General features: G+C 40.0%; 1 non-coding gene and 1 pseudogene across 1 annotated transcript; both read right to left on the bottom strand.

Annotated features, from left to right (window-relative positions):
* Positions 1 to 9,777: 9,777 nt before the first annotated feature.
* Positions 9,778 to 16,128, bottom strand: LOC123567869 (cytochrome c oxidase subunit NDUFA4 pseudogene; annotated as a pseudogene).
* LOC135969113 (U6 spliceosomal RNA) lies at positions 11,095 to 11,197 on the bottom strand. The gene has a single exon (XR_010584185.1). It is a non-coding gene; the product is annotated as a U6 spliceosomal RNA (small nuclear RNA).
* Positions 16,129 to 20,333: the final 4,205 nt, after the last annotated feature.

Genomic DNA, 20,333 nt, shown 5'->3' with positions numbered 1-20,333 from the left:
CATGTTAGCTGAGCCAGTTAGTCCACATACATATGGATCCTCACTCCTCTTGTCTATCAAGGACAGCCGTTCAGCAAATATTCCATCTGATCAGTTTTTCACTTTTTACTGCATCATTTTATTATCATATTAATACTCTGTTACCTATCTTATCTTTGAAAAAAAGTTCTTCACAACGTCACTTCTTTTTCTGAAAGATGAATATTTATTCACTTTACAAAGAGAATGGTATTAAATTGCCACAAACAGCTCCATTTATAGACAAATATAACTGTATATGACACCAGTAGCTGGTTGAAACTTGCTTTCCCAAGATGCTTATATGACTCCAGCTCTTAAGTTGAGCACACAAATCTCTGTTCTGCCATTGATATTAAAATGTCCCTCAGAGATAATGGTTTTGTTTTACATATTCACAGGTGGGGAAAAAATCAATCCATCTGCCCAGCCCTATCCTTAGAGGTGAGCTTCCATCTGCAGGTCCCCTAGTGAGCACTAAGCCAATATTGGCTCATTCTTAAAAAAAAAACAAAAACAAACAAACAAACTATTGATAATTTGAAAAGGCTTTTGCAGCACACCAAAATACTTACTCATACATATGCAAAAAATCTTGAATCACAGCTGGGTGTGGTGGCTCATGCCTGTAATCCCAGCACTTTGGGAGGCTGAGGCAGGCGGATCACCTGAGGTCGGGAGTTCAAGACCAGTCTGACCAACATGGATGGTGAAACCTCGTCTCTACTAAAAATACAAAAGTTAGCCAGGCATGGTGGTGTGCACCAGTAGTCCCAGCTACTCAGGAGACTGAGGCAGGAGAATCTCTTGAACCTGGGAGGCGGAGGTTGTGGTGAGCCGAGATTGTGCCATTGAACTCCAGCCTGGGCAAAAAGAGCAAAACTCCATCTCAAAAAAAAAAAAAAAAAAAAAAAAAAAAAATTGAATCAGGTTTATTATTTTTTAAAGTTAAACAGATAACCTATCATTGCCAAGAGTAGGTAATGAAAAGGAAGAAAAAAACTAAATTATTAATTATAAAAATATATTCTTTGGAAAAAATTCTAATAAGGTTATCATTAATATTTAAAAACCAAAGAGAAAAAAATAGACAATTGTTCTTTGATCCATTAGTAATTTAAATAAAAATGAAAATCTCTTCAAAAGCAGGTATAAATTGAATTTTTAAAAGAGTTTCAGATAACAAGCACTTCTAATTCGTACACTGATGATTCTTTACTAGCAATTTGCAGTCAAGAAAAATCCTTAATGTGGTTAAGTCTTTAGTTTTTTAATTGTCATAATTTTTGTTTTGTTTTAAAAAAATACTTCACGTGACAGCTTAAAAAATAAGTGGTTATTTTTGGGAAGCACTCCAAATATTTAATCTTACTCAAGTCACATTACCCATTAGTATACAAACTAGTGATATTGATGATTTTTAAAAATTACAATCATTTTTACTCCAGTTTAGTTATCTCTTCATATTTCATGAAAACGAACCAAATTAAATGTACCAAATTAAAAAAATGTTTATTAATGATGCTTTGAATCTGGATTTGATGAAAGATACCAACTTGAGATAAGAGCTGACTCCTTCACAACAGTCCAGTTCTTCAAACCCTGTGGGAAACATCTTTATTTGCACTTATGCCAATTCTTGATATAACCAATCATACTAGGATATTATCTTATAAAAATATACCATATATTGGACACTGATGTCAGTGCATTTCAGAAAATGTGTCTATATACTGTGTAAAGTTTATTAGCATTTGAACGAAATGCTCTTATTTACACAGTGAAGTCTTAGATGCTCAGGACAGCAAGGTGGCATGGGATCCACCGTTATGAATTTGGAAATTTGCAGTGGTCCTCAGCATCCTGGCACAGAGGCAACCCTCCCCAGGAGGACTTGGCAGCACTGGGCAAGGTGAACCAGCGTTTAGATAATTTGACCCGCTTACTTTTCTGTCTTCATTCTTCTTCACTTTCATTTTCAGGGTCTAAATCAGAATCTCCATGTAATTCTTTTTCACTTGCCATATCTCTGTCCTCACCATTTTCTTCATCTTTTCCTTAAGCATCCTCATCTTCCTCTTCATCAACATCCTCATCTTTTCCACTTTCACTTTTTTCCTCATCTTCATCCCGAGTATCATCAGAATCCTTATCTGCTATTTCATCATCAGACTCCTCTTCTGAAGATTCTTCTTCATACATTAACGTTGCTTTCTGTCCAGGGGAAGTTGTTCCCTTTGTTTTTGTTTTGGTTTTTTGTTGTTGTTGTTGTTGCTGTTACTTGTGTAATTAGAAGAATAAGCTTTCCATGAAGGTGTGAAAGTTTCTGAAAAGTTTTTACTCTGCTTTCCATTAACTGGTGGAGTGTCCCTACCTGGGGTACCAGGTCAGGCATGTGGACAGGTATGATGCATGAACTGTTTTTTTAAAATTATTGTTTATGTATTAATTTGTATTTTTATATTTTTGAGGCAGAGTCTGGCTGTGTTGCCCAGGCTGGAGTGCAATGTCACAATCTCAGCTCACCACAACCTCCACCTCCCGGGTTCAAGCGATCCTCCTGCCTCTGCATCCCGAGTAGCTGGGATTACAGGCATCTGCTGCCATACCTGGCTATTTTTTGTATTTTTAGTAGAGACGGGCTTTGGCCATGTTGGCCAGACTGATCTTGAACTCCTGACCTCAGGTGATCCACCCGCCTTGGCCTCCAAAAGTTCTGGGATTACATGCATGAGCCAATGCGCCCAGCCAGATGCATGAACTGTTAACGCACATTTTAGCCACTGAACCATTAGCACAGCACTGTTAGGTTTTCCTTGTAACCTCTTTGTAGGCCTGCTGGATCTGCTTCTCATCCTTCACTCTCCCTGCCCTGGGATTGTATCTCCCTATAAAGCATTCGTGCTTAAATCTTGTTCAGGCTCTGTTTTTTAGAGAACCTTGGCTAAGCCATGAGCTGTTTACTTTTTTTCTCCCTGTTTTTTTTTGAGACAGAGTCTTACTCTGTCTCCCAGACTGGAGTGCAGTGGTGTGATCTGGGCTCACTGCAACCACTGCCTCCCAGTTTCAAGCAATTCTCCTGCCTCAGCCTCCGGAATAGCTGGGATTACAGGCATGTGCCACCACACCCGGCGAATTTTTTTGGTGTTTTTAGTAGAGATAGGGTTTCATCATGTTGGCCAGGCTGGTCTCAAACTCCTAACCTCAGGTGATTTGCTGGCCTCAGCCTCCCAAAGTGCTGGGATTACAGGTGTGAGCCACTGCGCCCAGCCTTTTCCTCCCTTTTGTGAGACTTGCCTGTGCATAGTCTTAGTCTTTGTCCTTTTTCCTTTTGGGATATGTATATTTTGTTTAATGATTTGCAATAGCCCTTCATCAGTTGGAGGCTATTAAATTTTGTTTTGGTATGTTTTAAAATTAACAAGTACTATTTATTTTATTTTTCTGCATTTTGGGATACTTTTTTGTTTTTATTATTTCCTTATGTTTTAATTGTGAGCTATATTAAAATATAGAAGAGTATCCAAACATACATCAACCAATAACATAATAATAACATACTAAAATGAACAACCGTATAATTATTTCTGTTAAGAATTAGATATTGCTGGGCTCAGTGGTAATCCCAGGGCTTTGGGAGGCTGAGGTGGGAGGATAGCTTAAGCCAGGAGTTTGAGGCCAGCCTGGGCAACATAGTAAGACCCTGTCTCCACAAAAACTTAAAATGCATAGTGGTATATTCCTGTAATCCTAGCTACCTTGGAAGCTGAGTTGGGAGGATCAGTTGAGCCAAGAGTTTGAGGCTGCAGTGAAGCATGATCATGCCGTCATGCCACTGCACTCCAGCCTGGGTGACTCAGCAAGATTCTGGCTCTAAAAAAAAGAAAGAGAGAAATAGATCATTGCCAGTACCACAGAATCCCCCTCTGTGGCTCTCTCCAATCACATCCTCTTTCTTCCTCTATTCTGCAACATTCTTGTGATTTTTCTTTCCATACCCTGCGTGTGTGCATGTATGTGTTTGTATATAGTTGTGTATATATGTCTAATACCCATATATAGCTGATTGCTTCTCAGCCCTGCAATAGGAACTGTGTTTATGTACACATATCTACATACATATATACATACATGCACACACATATGTAAACACACAGAAGAAAGAAACAGTAGTTTTCACAACTCCTTACTTTTCATCTTTTCAGTTGTCTTTTTTTTGAGACAGGGTCTCATTCTGTTGCCCAGGCTGGAGCACAATGGTGCAATTATGGCTTACTGCAGCCTCTATCTCCTAGGCTCAAGGGATCCTCCTGTCTCAGCCTCCCAAGTCGCTGGGACTATAGGCATGTGCCACCATGCATGGCAAATTAATTTTTTTTTTTTTTGGAGAGATAAGGTCTCACTATGTTGCCCAGTCTGGTCTTGAAATCCTGGGCTCAAGCAGTTCTCCCACCTCAGCCTCTCAAATGCAGGGATTACGGCATGAGCCACCATGCCTGGCCTCTTTACAGTTGTTTCTCCCACTGCTTTCTCATCCACAAAAGAATCACATCCATGTAAGATGAAGAAACTCAAGGCACATACAGGGAGGCCAGATGATAGATTATTACTCAGAAAACCCAGAATTTAAACCAAAAGGAGAAAGAAGCAAAACTCCAACTGAGGTCATAACAATTTTAGAAAATTGGTATTCCTAAAATGCTCTAAGATCAGTTGTATCCATGGATATTGATTTAAGTAGGGAAAAAAATTGAATGAACCTTCTAAGCATTACATAGACTTTATGGACTGAAAAATGCAAAGGTGAAATAATGAAAGAAAAATTATCTGAATCTATCAAATATACATAACAAATATATTTAATATCTATAGAATATATACTTCGCTATTGCCTACTATTTTAAAATCGAGTTTCCCCCTTATCTGGCACAGTTGAACATAGATATATGGAAACAGAACTTAACAAAGATAAAGCCATGCAGTAGTGTGTGCCCATAGTCCTAGCTACTTGGGAGGCTGAAGCAAGAGGCAGGAGGGTCATTTGAACTTAGGAGTTTGAGGTTAAAGTGCCATAGTTGTGTCTGTGAATAGCCACTGCACTTCAGCCTAGGCAACATAGCAAGACCCCATCTATAAAAAGAAACTTAAGCAAGGGTCATAAAACCATCCTTACATGTTTGGGAGTGACTTTATGTTACTCATAGGCCTTAAAAGTTTGAGGTATCATCCTACTCTCAAGGACCATCATCAACCTTGAATTTACAATATCTTTTTTGGTCTAATTAACTTCCATATAAGCAATGTTATAGTCACTTAGAATATAAAACTATCAGAGGTAGAGCGTATGTATAACTGTTTTACACAGCTCATATCAGAGTAGGTACTTAAATGGATTTTGGTTGTCTAACTAAAAGCATGTCAATTTTATCGATCTTTTCAAGAACCAACTTTTGTTTTCATTGACTTTTCTCCATTGTTTCTATTTTCTATTTCATTGATTTCCACTCTAATTTTTATTTCCTTTCTTTTCCTTGCTTTGAATTTAATTTGCTCTTCTGTTTATAGTTTCTTCAGGTGGAAGCTTGGATTATTATTTGAAATTTTTTTTTCCATTCTTTTCTTTTTCCAGAGAGAAGGTCTCACTCTGTCTGTCACTCAGCATGTAGTGTGGTGGTACAATCACCACTCACGGTAACTTTGAACTCCTGGGCTCAAGTGATCCTCCTGCCTCAGCCTCCTGAGTAGGTGGGACTACAGGCACATGTCACCACACTCAGATAATTCTTAAATTTCTTTGTAGGGTCTCATTATGTTGGCCAGGCTGATCCTGAACTCTGGCCCAAGTGACGCTCCTGCCTCAGCCCCCCAAAGTGCTGGGATTACAGGTGTGAGCTACTGCACCAGGCCTTTTTTACTGTTCTAATTTACCTTTCCACAGCTAAAACATTTCCCTTTGAGTACTTATTTACCTCCATACAATAAATTATGATATGTTTAAAAATGGCATTTGATTAAACATTCTCATGGTATGGAACATTGTTGTCATCTAACTTGTAGTACTGTTGAGAAATTCAAAACCATTCATGTGGGTCCTCCATACCACTGCCATTTTTCATTTTGTAGCTCTTTATTTCCAGTGTTCTGAAGTTGTACAATCATGTGCCGTAATGTGGTCTATTTTTATCCACTCAAGTGTCCTGAGCAGTTGACTGCTTCTTTCTAGGTACCCAGGCCCTTCAGTTCTGCAGAATTTTCATGTACTATATCCACGGTAATTTCTTATGAGAGAGATATATATATATGTATATATATAGTTTGTTTGTTTGTTTTGTTTTGAGACAGGGTCTCACCCTGTCACTCAGGTTGGAGTGAAGTGGTGTGATCAGAGCTCAGAGCGAGCGGACTATAATTATGGCCTCCTGGGCTCCGGCAATCCTGCTGCCTCAGCCTCCTAAGTAGCTGGGACTACAAGTGGATGCCACCATGCCTGGCTGACTTTTATTTTATTTTATTTTGTAGAGATGGGCTCTCACTGTGTTATCCAGGCTGATCTTGAACTCCCGGCCTCAAATGATTCTTTCCCATCAGCCTCCTGAGTGGCTGGGATTACAGCTGTGTCCAGCCCATGATGATTTCTTTATTTCTGTTTTCTCTTTCTCTACTTCTACAACTCCTATTATTCATATATCTAGTATTTTGGATGGAATATCTTTGAATTTTCTTAGCTTCCCTTTACTTTTTCCACTTTTTGTTTTGTATTTTTGCTCTACTTACAGAGATATTTCCTTAACTATATTTTAAAACTCTTCTACTGAGTTGTTTATTTTTATCCTTTAAAAAAGAGATGGAGACCATTCTGGCCAACATGGTGAAACCCTGTCTGTACTAAAAATACAAAACATTAGCTGAGCATGGTGGCACTCGCCTGGGAGGCTAAGGCAGGAGAATTGCTTGAACCTGGGAGGCGGAGCTTGCAGTGAGCCAAGATTGCACCACTACACTCCAGCCTGGATGACAGAGACAGAATCCCTCTCAAAAAAATTAAAAAATAAATAAAAAATAAAAAATAAAAAAATAAAATTATTATTAAGAGCTCTTTTTCTCTGACAGTTGCCTTTTAATAGCATCCTTTCTTATTTTTTGCAGCAGTATACTCTCATGTCTCCAAGGAAATTAATGATAGTTTCTTTGAAGTTTTTATCTTGGCATAGACTATTCTCTTTAAGTTGTTTTATTTTTGACTTATGTATTCTGCTTCTGCTCACTCTCCCTTCATCCTTCTCTCTTTCTCATTCATGCTCTCTTTTTCCCCTCACTCTCTCTTCCCATGTTGGAGATTTTTTCTTAGCTGCCTGGTGATTTTTAGCTTTTGTTCACAATTAAGGATGGGGTAGAAAAAACACAAAACACTGATTGGAGGTTTTGTGTGCATTGTTGCTTATTGCTGCTCTATACACTTTAGTCTAGTGTGAGCTGACTGCTTGTTTAATTGGACTAGCCCCAATTTCATTATCTTTTTTCCCTTTGAGTTGGTTAGAAAAGAATATTCTAATCCCTTTCTTGGTTGCCATTGTTTTGGTAGCCAAGTAGGGGAAGCAGTGGTGGTTCCAATCTTCAGTTTATAGTATTTCACTAAAATTTCTTACTTTTTTTTTTTTGAGACGAGGTCTTACTCTGTCACCCAGGCTAGAGTGCAGTGGAATCACCTCGGTTCACTACAACCTCTGCCTCCCGGGTTCAAGCGATTCTCCTGCCTCAGCCTACAGAGTAGCTGGGATTACAGGCACGCGCCACCATGCCTGGCTAAGTTTTGTATTTTCAGTAGAGACGAGGTTTTAACATGTTGGCAAGGCTGGTCTTGACCTCAGGTGATCCACCCGCCTTGGCCTCCCAAAGTGCTGGGATTACAGGCATGAGCCACCACCCACGGTCAGTATTTCACTAAAATTTCTTGTTAATATAGTACTCATTCCTCAACTGTGCCTGGCATTGTCCAGTTCAAAGCCCAGAGAATCAACTTCACCCCTCTGCAGGAGTGTGGGAAGGACAGTCACGTGACTGTACCAAGTGGGGCAGGGGACCCAGGGTCTAATTGCTTCTACAACAAACTTGCAAGCAATTCTTCTGTTTTTGTGTCATTTTTACCCCTTACTTACTGGGATAACTATTGCTACCAATTCCTGAGACTTTTGGTTTACATTGGGTTGCTTTGCAGGTTTTCCTACTGCCAACTTGGGGATTCTGCTGCCAGTTATCCCTCATTCTTCTAATTTTTCAAAATTTTTTTTCTTTTTGAGACAGAGTCTCGCTCTGTCACCCAGGTTCAATCTCGGATCACTGTAACCTTTGCTCATTGCAACCTCCACCTCCCGAGTCCAAGAGATTCTCCTGCCTCAGCCTCCCAAGCAACTGGAATTACATGCACACGCCACCACACCAGGCTAATTTTTGTATTTTTAGTAGAGATGGGGCTTCACCATATTGGCCAGGCTGGTCTCGAACTCCTGACCTCAAGTGATCGGCCCGCCTCAGCCACCCAAAGTGCTGGGATTACAGGTGTGAACTACCACGGCTGGCCTCCAATTCTATCTGCTAATGTGAGCTATGACTTTTACAAAAGTTTGTGCTTTTTAAAACTGTAGTTTTAGTATGAAATGACTAAATCTACTTTTTTTTTTTTTTTTTTTTTTTTTCCTGGAAGCCCTCAGTTGCCTATTGTTGCTGAAAATGTCTTCAAAAATGCCCAGAGGGCTTAAACAGTAAATGCCTCTGGGAGAGGTATCACATTTTTTAAAACTGATGTCATACTGTTTTTTGAGTAGAAATTGATAGGTAGAGGGTGCATAAGTAAAGAGAAACTGTATAAAACTTGAAGACCCAGGTGTTCCAGGAACCAATTCTAAAGACATATTTGATTTGAAAAAAAAAATTCAGTCAAATGCGTTCATTGTAAGCTTCTGAACAGACACTCTCCTTAAAGTGCATTTCTGACTTTTTTTTTTTTTTAAACTCTACTTCATTTTGGGTGAATTTGTGCGAATTTTTTTTTTTTTTTTGCCTTTCTATTAATAATTCTTATGACAAAAATAATAGTGATAATTATTTAAAAATAATTTTTAATACAATTACAATTATAATTATAAAAATACAATTTATAATTATGTAAGGAAGTGATACTACCTTCAACATCTGTAGCTTCTAACAAGTGACAAGTCCTGTACACACACACACATATTTTAATATACACCATGTTCTCCCCCATCCTATGTGTCAAGGAACAATTCTTTCTCAGGTTGAGAGGGCTGGCAATGACTACAATAAATGTACTATTTACCTTGGCTATAATGTCCTAATTTTCACTTATGGCTCTCAAGGTATAGTAGCAGGGCTCAAATAAATCAAATCCTTGTCATGAAAGAGCTTTCTTTAACCAATTTATGAAATAGAAAGCACACTATTTCCAAAGAAGGTTAAGTGCAATGTATTATGCAGATAAAATAAGGTATTATTAGTGTAAATAGAATACACTGATACAATACTCCATAGGAAGGAGGTTCTATTTGCATGGCAGAAATTTCATCATTCTGATTAAAGCTTAAACGTGTTGCCGTGTTGGGTGTATTGCTGAATACCTGACGTGGGAACTGTGATTTGGCTTCACACTGCAGGAAACTTTAAGAGATCCACAACTCAGAGAACATTATTTTTTGGGTAATGGGTATTGGGTGTATTGTGAGGAATGTCAAGTTCTCCTAGTGCTTAGGAGGGAGAATCAGCAGCAGGAAAGAGCGGTCCAATGGTTGAGGTACGGCTTAAAGGTTCCCAACTCTCATGCCTTAGGAAAAAAGAAGAATTTGGAAATGTTCTTCAGAAATCACCTAATTTATGCCTTGGACATTTGAAATAATTATAACTATATCCCATTTTTTAGAGACTTCAAAAACGTGATTCTGTAACTTTTCTCAGAAGTACATTGTTGAACAAGGGAGTTCTTCCTTGTATCTTACTTGTGTCTTTCCTTTTCTGCTGTCTTCAGTGGGGTAAGAACAGGGAATATCTTGTGAGGCCAGGCATGGTGGTTCACGCCTGTAATCCCAGCACTTTGGGAGGCCAAGGCGGAAGGATTACTTGAGCCCAAGAGTTCGAGACCAGCCTGGGCAACAGAGTGAGACCCCCTCATCTCTACAAAAAAAAAAAAAAAAAGAAAAAAGAGCCAGATATGGCGGTAGGCACCTGTAGTCCCAGCTACATGGGAAGCTGAGGTGGGAAGATTGCTTGAGCTTGGCAGGTCGAGGCTGCAGTGAGCTCTGATTGTACCACTGTGCTCCAGCTTGGGTGACACAGCAAGATCCTGTCTCAAAAACAGAAAAAAAGAGAAATACCTTGTGGCAAACAGTTATTCCTCAGGTTTTCTTTCCTCCTGATGCCTAGACTGAAAATTCTTTTTTTTCTCTTTAAGATAGTCTCACTCGGTCACCCAGGCTGGAATGCAGTGGTGCAATCTTGGCTCACTGCAACCTCTGCCTCCCGGGTTCAAGCGATTCTCCTGCCTCAGTCTTTTGAATAGCTGGGATTGCAGGCATGTGCCACCACACTTGGTTAATTTTTGTATTTTTAGTAGAGACAGGATTTTGCCATGTTGGCCAGCTGGTCTTAAACTCCTGACCTCAAGTGACCTACCTACTTTGACCTCCCAAAGTGCTGGGATTACGGGCATGAGCCACTGAGCCTGGCCTCTTTTAAAATGTATATATTTTTACTTTATTAAAAAAATGTAATGGGGCCGGGCGCGGTGGCTCAAGCCTGTAATCCCAGCGCTTTGGGAGGCCGAGATGGGCGGATCTCGAGGTCAGGAGATCGAGGCCATCCTGGCTAACATGGTGAAACCCAGTCTCTACTAAAAAATACAAAAAAACTAGCCGGGTGAGGTGGCGGGTGACTGTAGTCCCAGCTACTCGGGAGGCTGAGGCAGGAGAATGGCGTAAACCCTGGAGGCGGAGCTTGCAGTGAGCTGAGATCCAGCCACTGCACTCCAGCCTGGGCCACAGAGCCAGACTCCGTCTCCCCCCAAAAAAATGTAATGTGGAATGCTTCATGAATTTGCATGTCATCCTTGCGCAGGGGCCAAGCTAATCCTCTCTGTATCTTTCCAATCTTAGCATGTATGCTGCCAAAGCAAAGCAAGCACTAGACTGAAAATTCTGACAAATCTGAGTTGGGTTAATTATTACATTGCTAAACACCTTTTAATGTTATTAAAAATGTGTAACTTGGCCGGGTGCGGTGGCTCACGCCTGTAATCCCAGCACTTTGGGAGGTCCAGGCAGGTCCTCAGGTCCAGGATCACCTGAGGTCAGGGGTTCGAGACCAGTCTGGCTAACATGGTGAAACCTCATCTCTACTAAAAATATAAAAATTAGCTAGGCGTGGTGGTGGGCGCCTGTAATCCCAGCTACTTGGGAGGCTGAGGCAGGAGAATTGCTTGAACCCAGGAGACAGAGGTTGTAGTGAGCCGACAAGGTGCCACTGCATTCCAGCCTGGGTGACAAAGTCAGACTCTGTCTCAAAATAAATAAATAAATAAATAAATAAATAAAATGTATAACTCTATCTGGGCACAGTGACTCGGACCTGTAATCTGAGCACTTCAAGAGACGGAGGTAGGCAGATCACTTGAGGCCAGGAGTTCGAGACCAGCCTGGCCAACATGGCAAAACACCATCTCTAATAAAAATACAAAAATTAGTAGGGCGTGGTGGTGGGTGCCTGTAGTCCCAGCTACTCGAGATGCCGAGGCAGGAGAATCGCTTGAACCGGGGAGGCAGAGGTTGCAGTGAGCCGAGATCATGCCACTGCACTCCAGCCTGGGCAACAGAGTGAGACTCTGTCACCAAAAAAAAAAAAAGTATAACTCTGTGGCTAAATACTAGTTTAGGTTGAAATTTTGTATGACCTTTTTCATTAGTGTAGTTATGATAATATCATATTTAATAATATACTTATATCTACTGAAAAATTAATTTTTCTAGTATGTATATAGTCAATCTATATTTATTTGGTAACCTTTTCTTCCTGATATGCATTTTATCTTTTCAGCAAGCCCTCATCTTCTATTTTCATTTCCTGTAACCCTCAAATAGTGTTAGCCAAGTTATCAGCTGATTATTAACATCCCAGTATTCATTCATTTATTTCTTTGATCATTTAAACACCTTTTTGTGAAAGACATAGGGAGGAGGATATAAAAAAATGTAAGATTAGGATCCTTGGTTCTTGGAGTTCACAGTTAAGTCTTAGACACTTGTAAATTTTAATTTTAATTTTATCTTTAATTATTATTATTATTTTTTTTACAGAGATGAATCTCACTACATTGCCCAGGCTGGTCTCAAATTCCTGAGCTCGAGCAATTCTCCCTCGTCAGTCTCCCAAAGTGCTGAGGTTACAGACATGAGCCACCATGCCTAGCCGGCACTTGTAAATTAAATGGCAGTGCAAGGTAGTTTATAATTAAATATTCAGTTTGTGGCAGATAGTAAGCTTTGAGATTTCACAGGAGAGAGTCATGAAAGTGGGTTTCTGTGGTTGAGAAAATTTTTATGCAGAAGTGACTTAAACTGGGTCTTGAAGCACAAACACAATTTAAACAGCTGGAGAGGAGGAGACCAAGTCAGGCTGGAAAGGGAGCAGGTTGAAATGAGCCGATATGTGTGGAAATAATATGGAATTCATCCTGAAGAGAATGGAGCTTGCATTGGGAAGTAATAAGGCTAGTAAAGTGAGTCATGGTTAGATAAAAAGCGCCTTGAAAATTCCTAAGGATTTGGTTCTGTGGAAAATGGGTTTTGGAAGAGCAAGTGACAGAATAGTTTAAGAAATTGAACCTAGGCTGGGCACAGTGGCCCACAGCTGTAATCCCCGTGCTTTGGGAGGCTGAGGCGGGTGGATCACCTGAGGTCAGGAACTGGAGACGAGGCCGGCCAACATAGTGAAACCCCATTTCTACTAAAAATACAAAAATTAGCTGGGCGTGGCGGTACATGCCTGTAATCCCAGCTGCTCAGGAGACTGAGGCAGGAGAAATGCTTGAACCTGGGAGGCAGAGGTTGCAGTGAACAAAGATCATGCCACTGGACTCCAACCTGGGTGACAGAGTGATACTCCATCTTAAAAAAAAAAAAGAAAGTGAATCTGGTGATAACGTGCAATACAATGCAGCGGTGAAGGGCCCGGGTGCTGAAAGAACCAGGCACACGGCCTTGGTTATTTATTTGCTGTGTAAACTTGCTGAGTAATTTATTCATTCTCAGCCTTAGTTCTCTCATTTAAAAAAATTGATTTTTTGATTTTTAAAATGATTTATTTATTTTAATTTTTTAAGTGGACAAACTGTACATTTTCATGGGCTACATAGTGATGTTTCAATAAATAGACTGTATAGTGATCAGATCAGGATAATTAGCATATCCATCATCTCAAACATTTACCATTTCTTTGTACTGGGGACATTCGATATCCTCTTTCTAGCTATTTGAAACTATATAATATATTATTGTTAACTGTAGTCATCCTACAGTGGAATAGAACACTAGAACTTATTCCTCCTATCTAGCTGTAATTTTGCATCCTTTAACAAATCCTTACTTATCCCTCCCTATTCATCCTTTTTACCTCCCTTTGCCAGCCTGTAGTAGCCTCAGTCCTACTTATTACTTCTATGAGATCAACTTTTTTAGCTTCTACATATGAATGAGAACATGTGGTGTGTAACTTTCTGTTCCTAGCTTATTTCACATGGTAAGATTTCCTCTAGTTCCATCTATGTTGCCACAGATGACAGGATCTCATTCTTTTTTATGGCTAAATAGTAATCCATTGTGCATATATCCCACATTTTCTTTATTTGTTCATATGTTGTTGGACACCTAGGTTGATTCAATAATTTGGCTATTGTGAATAAGGCTGAAATAAACATGGGAGCGCAGATGTCTCTTTGATATAATGATTTCCTTTCCTTTGGATAAATGCCCAACTGGAGGATTGCTGGATGACACACTGATTCTGTTTGTAGTGTTTTGAGGAACCTGCATACCGTTCTCCACAGTGGGTGTGCTCATTTACATTTCCACCAACAGCATATGACAGTTTCCCCTTCTCCACATCCTCACCATCATTTATCATTTATTGTCTTTTTGACAATAGCCATCCTAACTGGGGTGAGAAAAAAAATTTTATTTTTAATTGTGATTAAAAAACACTGTTCCTTTATTTTTGAAATTGAGGTATTAAATAATCACACCACCTACCTCTAGAGCTATTGTGAGGAGTGAATGAGGTGAATTATGTAAAATGCTTGTTACTTACAGAAATGCCTGGTGCATAGTAATCCTTCAAGATATATTAGCAAAAATTTTTCATCTGAAAGGGAAGAGATTAAAGAGAATGAGACAGGGGAGATGATTATAAATTGGTTGAGTTGGTCAAGTAGCATTTTCCATATAAATAGCTCCATGGTTACTTTTGTCATATTGTATTATTTCTATGTCTGATTTGAACTCATTGAAGGCAAGAAGTAACTCCAATGATAGACTGGTGTAGGGTACGTAACTAGTAGACTGGTTCAGGACATGTAATGTGCATACACTAAATGCTTGTTTAATCCATATTGAGATATGGACTCAAGTGATCAGTGTGCACAGAAAGGGATGAATAAAATAGACCTGATGAGGGAAGAATTAGTTATCTTTAAATGATTGAAGCTGAGATGGGAGAGGCAAAAAGAACAGCAGAGATGGTTCCAGGGTTTTGACTTGGGTAACATAAAATGATTATATTTTTACAGAAGAAGGGAAGTCAGCAAATAATGAGTTTTGGAGATAAAATAGTGAGTTTGATTTTATTGCAGTTACTTCAGAGTGAGTCAGTCATTTATTTATTCAACAAATATGATTGAGTTTTTACCATGTGTGATGAGGTACTTTGTCCACATTATCTTTATAACATAAAATAGTGTGTGCAGGTCAGGAGCAGTGGCTCACACCTGTAATCCCAGCACTTTGGGAGGCGGAGGCAGGAGGATCACCTGAGGTCAGGAGTTCAAGACCAGCCTGGCCAACATGATGAAACCCCATCTCTACTAAAAATACAAAAAAGTTAGCCGGGCATGGTGGCATGCATCGATATTCCCAGCTACTTGGAAGGTTGAGGCAGGAGAATCACTTGAACCCAAGAGGCGAAGGTTGCAGTGAGCCAAGATTGTGCCATTGCACTCTAGCCTGGGCGATAGAGCGAAACTCCATCTCAAAAAGAAAAAAAATAGTGTATACCTTTCCTGTTATGCATTTGTCAGCTTCTTCCTCCTTTTTTCTTTCTTTCAGCTCCCTTTTGTTTTGTTCAATTGTCGATATTTATTAATCAGTGTGATCTCCAACACATCAACATGATTTCATGCATTTGGAGGAGAACTATTTCCTACATAAGTGGAAAATTGTGTGAGTGGCTTCTGGAAGACCTTCATTCTAAGCAGCTTTATGATGAAACATTTTATTTAGAAATCTGGACCTTTGGCCAGGCACAGTGGCTCATGCCTTAATCCCAGCACTTTGGGAGGCTGAGGCAGGAGGATCACCTGAGGTCAGGAGTTTGAGACCAGCCTGGCCAACATGGTGAAACCCCATCTCTACTAAAAATACAAAAATTAGTCAGATGTGATGGTGTGCACCTATAGTCCCAGCCACTCAGGTGGCTGAGGCGTGAGGTAGAGGCTGCAGTGAACTGAGATCGTGTCACTGCACTCCAACCTGGGCAACAGGGAGAGACTCTGTCTCAAAACAAAACCAAAACAAACAAACAAACAAACAAAAATCTGGGCCTTCTTTCTTCAGTTTGCTATAATCCACATTCACTGAGTAGAACTTGTATCAATCATTGGGACCCAGTTTGTTCCAGTGTTCTTTCTGGGTTATGGTTTCTGCCTCAATTAACACCTGGATTGAACAGTGCCAGATGCAAGACATCCAGTGTTGCTCCAGTACCTCCAGCTTCAATAAATTCAAGGAGAGGGATTAACCTCAGATGCTTCTTGGCCTGACTGAGGATCTGGCAGAGCATGTTTGCGGCAGAGGCCTCCTATTGGAAAGGAGAGAACCAGCCTAGCTATCTGGCCCTGGACTAGGGAGTAGTATCTCGTCTTTTTCTTATCATTGTTTTCTTGCATTTCTTCTCTCTCTGGTTTCAGTACTATACTAGTCCTGCTGTCTGTTAGTACATGAATTGCCTCTAACATATTCGCTGCTCTCTTTCCTTACCTTGCTCATTTTCCTTCTCGATCTTTTCTGGTAACCCATGAAATCAAGGGTTCTCGAGCCCATGGTGCACCCCCTTCTGAAGAGCTGAGTTTTGAGCAGTGAATGTGAAGGGGGTAATTGCAATTCAGAAGGGTTCTGTGTGTGGAGAGGTTGTACCCAGTTTCTCTTGGATCTTGAACCAAAAAATGATTCCTCTGGAGCATGTTGATAATTTTCAGTCTGGCTTCTAACTACCTAGGATAATTCAGGTTATGGTGAGATGAGAGAGGTACGAGTTTAACTGTAACACAATCAGATCAGTTTTAGATAAAGCCAAGAAGACTTAATGAGTTGTGCTTCACAGAAAAATTTCTATGTAGGAGAGCATCTTGTTTTTCAGGTGAACATTAACACTGGCCAGCATAAGCCAGGAGTATGGAAAAGAACACTGGATCAGGAATCAGAACATCCAGGCACTTTAATTCTGAGAGCTGAATTTAGAATCTTTCGTTATTCCCATTCACTGCTGATGTGGTTTGGCTCTGTGTCCCCACCCAAACCTCATCTCAAATTGTAATCCTTACGTATAGAGGGAGGGAAGTGATTGGATAATGGGGGTGGTTTCCCCCATGCTGTTCTCATGATAGTGAGTTAATTCTCACGAGATCTGATGGTTCCATAAATGATAGTTTTTCTTGGGATCTCACAGGCAGTCTGTCTTGCTGCCTTGTGAAGAAGTTGCCTGCTTCCCCTTTCCCCTTCCGACATGATTGTAAGTTTCCTGAGGTCTTCCAGTCATGCGGAACTGTGAGTCAATTAAACCTCCTTTCTTTATAAATTACCCAGTCTCGGTTATGTCTTTACAGCAGTGTGAGAATGGACTAATACAACTGCTTTTTTTTTTTTTTTTTTCTGACAGAGCCTCACTCTATCACCCAGGCTGGAGTGCAGTGGCATGATCATGGCTCACTGCAGCCTCAACCTCCCAGGCTAAAGTGATTCTTCTATCTCAGTCTTCCCTGTAGTTGGGACTACAGGCACATGCCACCATGCTGAGATAATTTTTGCATTTTTTAAAGATGAGGTTTCTCCATGTTGCCCAGACTGGTATTGAACTCCTAAGTTCAAGTGATCCTCCCGCCTTGGCCTCCCAAAGTGTTGGGATTACAAGTGTGAGCCACCACACCTGACCTCCCATTCAGCGCTTTACCATGATTTACTTTGAGTAAAACCAGGTAGAACTGAAGCTTGAGTAATTTCCAATTGGCGATGGTTGAGTCAGGAGCAGTACCAAGATTTATTTTGCTAAGCTAACCCTTAATTTGCGGAAAACACACATTAAATATGTAAATAAGACTTGGGGGCAGGAAGAGATTTTTAAGTTGTTCAACAGAATAAAATATTTTGAGGCACTTAAAAAATTCCATAAAGCATTTCGGAAGCACAATTTACGCATGGGTAATTCACGTGCTAATTGTAATTCAAACTCTTCTCTCTAAACTAATTCTCTAAAGATCTCTACCAGGTTATTTTTTTTCTGCTAGATTAGTTTATGTTGTTTGTACTTGAACAGAATAAAAGTGGACTTCAATAATGTTCATAAATCAGATACTTCACAAATTCCAATTGTTTCTCATCCTTAATTAATGAAGTTTTGGTTTATTTCCATCTTATTTCAAAAAGCTGCCAAAACAAGGATTTCTACAGGAAATATGTTGCCCCCTCCACATGTATTTAAGTTTAGACATTCCCAAATTTCTCCGTTAAGCATCCCCCTGCTTTAAAAATTTTGAAGAAATGTTTAAATTCATAAAAATACCTAAAATTATTTTTAGTAGGTTGGATAATTTTTCCTAATTCTCACTTCTTCTAGATATGGATTATATAGCCAAGCCTTTGCTGTGTGACTTTTCAGTCCCTCCTACATTAAGCGGAGGGCAATTTCTTATCTCATTGATTTACTTTGGCCAATGCAGTCCTATTTTTTATTGAGACAAAATTTAGATATTATAAAATTCATCATTTAAAGTGTCCAATTCAGTGGATTTTAGCATGTTCGCAATGTTGTGCATCCATGTTGTGCATCCATCACCGCTATCTAATTCCAGAGCATTCTTATCTTCTCTAAAAGGAACCACGTGCCCATTAGCAGTCACTTGCCATTCCTCCCTCCTCATACACCAACCACGTGTCTTTACGGATTTGATTAGTCTGAACATTTCATGTAAGTAGCATCATACACTATGTGGTGTTTTTTGTGTTTGGCTTCTTTCACTCAGTACAATGTTTTTAAAGTTCATCCATATTGTAGCATGTATCAGCATTGCATTTCTGTTTTCTTTTTCTTTCTTTTTTTTTTTTTTGAGACGGAGTTTTGCTCTTGTTGCCCAGGCTGGAGTGCAATGGCATGATCTCGGCTCACTGCAACCTCTGCCTCCCAGGTTCAAGAGATTCTCCTGCCTCAGACTTCCAAGTAGCTGGGACTACAGGCATATGCCAACATGCCCGGCTAATTTTGTATTTTTAGTAGAGACAGGGTTTCACCATGTTGGCCAGGTTGGTCTTGAACTCCTGACCTCAGGTGATCCACACACCTTGGCCTCTCAAAGTGCTGGGATTACAGGTATGAGCCACCACGCTGGCCATTTCATTTCTTTTTATGGAAAAATAATATCCCATTTCATGGACATGCCACTTTTTGTTTATGCATTCATCAGCTGATAGACATATGGGTTATTTCCACTGTTTGGCTATTGTGAATAATGCTGCCATGAATGTTTGTGTACAAATTTTTATATGAGCATGTGTTTTCATTTCTCTCTTGGGTATATACCTATTAGCAGAATTGGGTCATATGGTAACTCGTTAACATTTTGAGGAACTATTAATCTGTTTTCCATAGTAGATAAAGTATTTTACATTCCTATTAGCAATGTAAGAAGGTTCCAATGTCTCCACATCCTCGTGAACACACATTATTGTCTGTCATTTTGATTGTAGCCATCCTAGTGGGTGTTCAGTTGTACAAAGTCAACAGGGTTTCTGCATGTTGGTCAGGCTGGTCTTGAACTTCTAACCTCAGGTGACCTGCCCACCTCAGCCTCCCAAAATGCTGGGATTACAGGTATGAGCCACCACACCGGCTAATTTTATATTTTTAGTAGAGATGGGGTTTATTCATGTTAGACAGGCTGGTCTCGAACTCCCGACCTCAGGCGATCCTCTCGCCTTGGCCTCCCAAAGTGCTGGGATTACACGTGTGAGCCACTGCACCCGGCCTCTTTTAACCTTTCTTTATGGAGCCTATTTTATGTAGTTTAGCTAAATCATTTTGGTTCCTTTTGTTTAAAGCCCTTTTACAATTTTCTCCCCTAAAATGAATAATGAAAAACTGTACACTCATTCATTCACTGATTTATTTTACAAGTATTTATGGAGTAGAGATGAACCTAAACCCTCTTATTAAAGGACTTATATTGGAGTGTGAAACACAGACAATAAAAAATTAAAAATAAACCCCCAAATCCCTCTTCCTCCACAACCCATCTTTCCATTAAAAAAATACTATAATTTCAGATAAGTGTTGAGAGACAAATCAGAGAAAGAGTGTAGAGAGTGACTGAAGTGGCAGGCAATATTGAATAGCAGGTACAGCAGGTGATATTTGAGTAGAGGCCTGGATGATGTATAGAAGTCAGCCACATCAAGAATAGGGGAAAGGACATTCTAGGCAGAGGAAGGGACTGTGCAAATGCCCTGGAGTGGGAGCAAGCTTGGTGTCTCTGCGGACTAGCAGGTCCATGTGTCCAGAGTATATGAGGGAACTGGGGAGGAGATAGACTGGATAAGTAGGAGGGGCTGAATTGTGTGCAGTCTGACAGGCCATATGAAGGGGAATTGACGGTATGAGAAGTTGTCCTGACTTGATTTCAAAGTGCGCTTGGTCTAACCAAATAATATTTATTCTTATCCTCGATGTCTCTGTTTTCTCCTTTCCACTTTCTCTAACTTAGAGACCTTGTCTCTACC

The sequence above is a fragment of the Macaca fascicularis genome, chromosome 1 (assembly GCF_037993035.2).
Source record: "Macaca fascicularis isolate 582-1 chromosome 1, T2T-MFA8v1.1".
Taxonomy (NCBI): Eukaryota; Metazoa; Chordata; class Mammalia; order Primates; family Cercopithecidae; genus Macaca; species Macaca fascicularis.
This window is presented reverse-complemented; position numbering and strand designations above follow the sequence as displayed.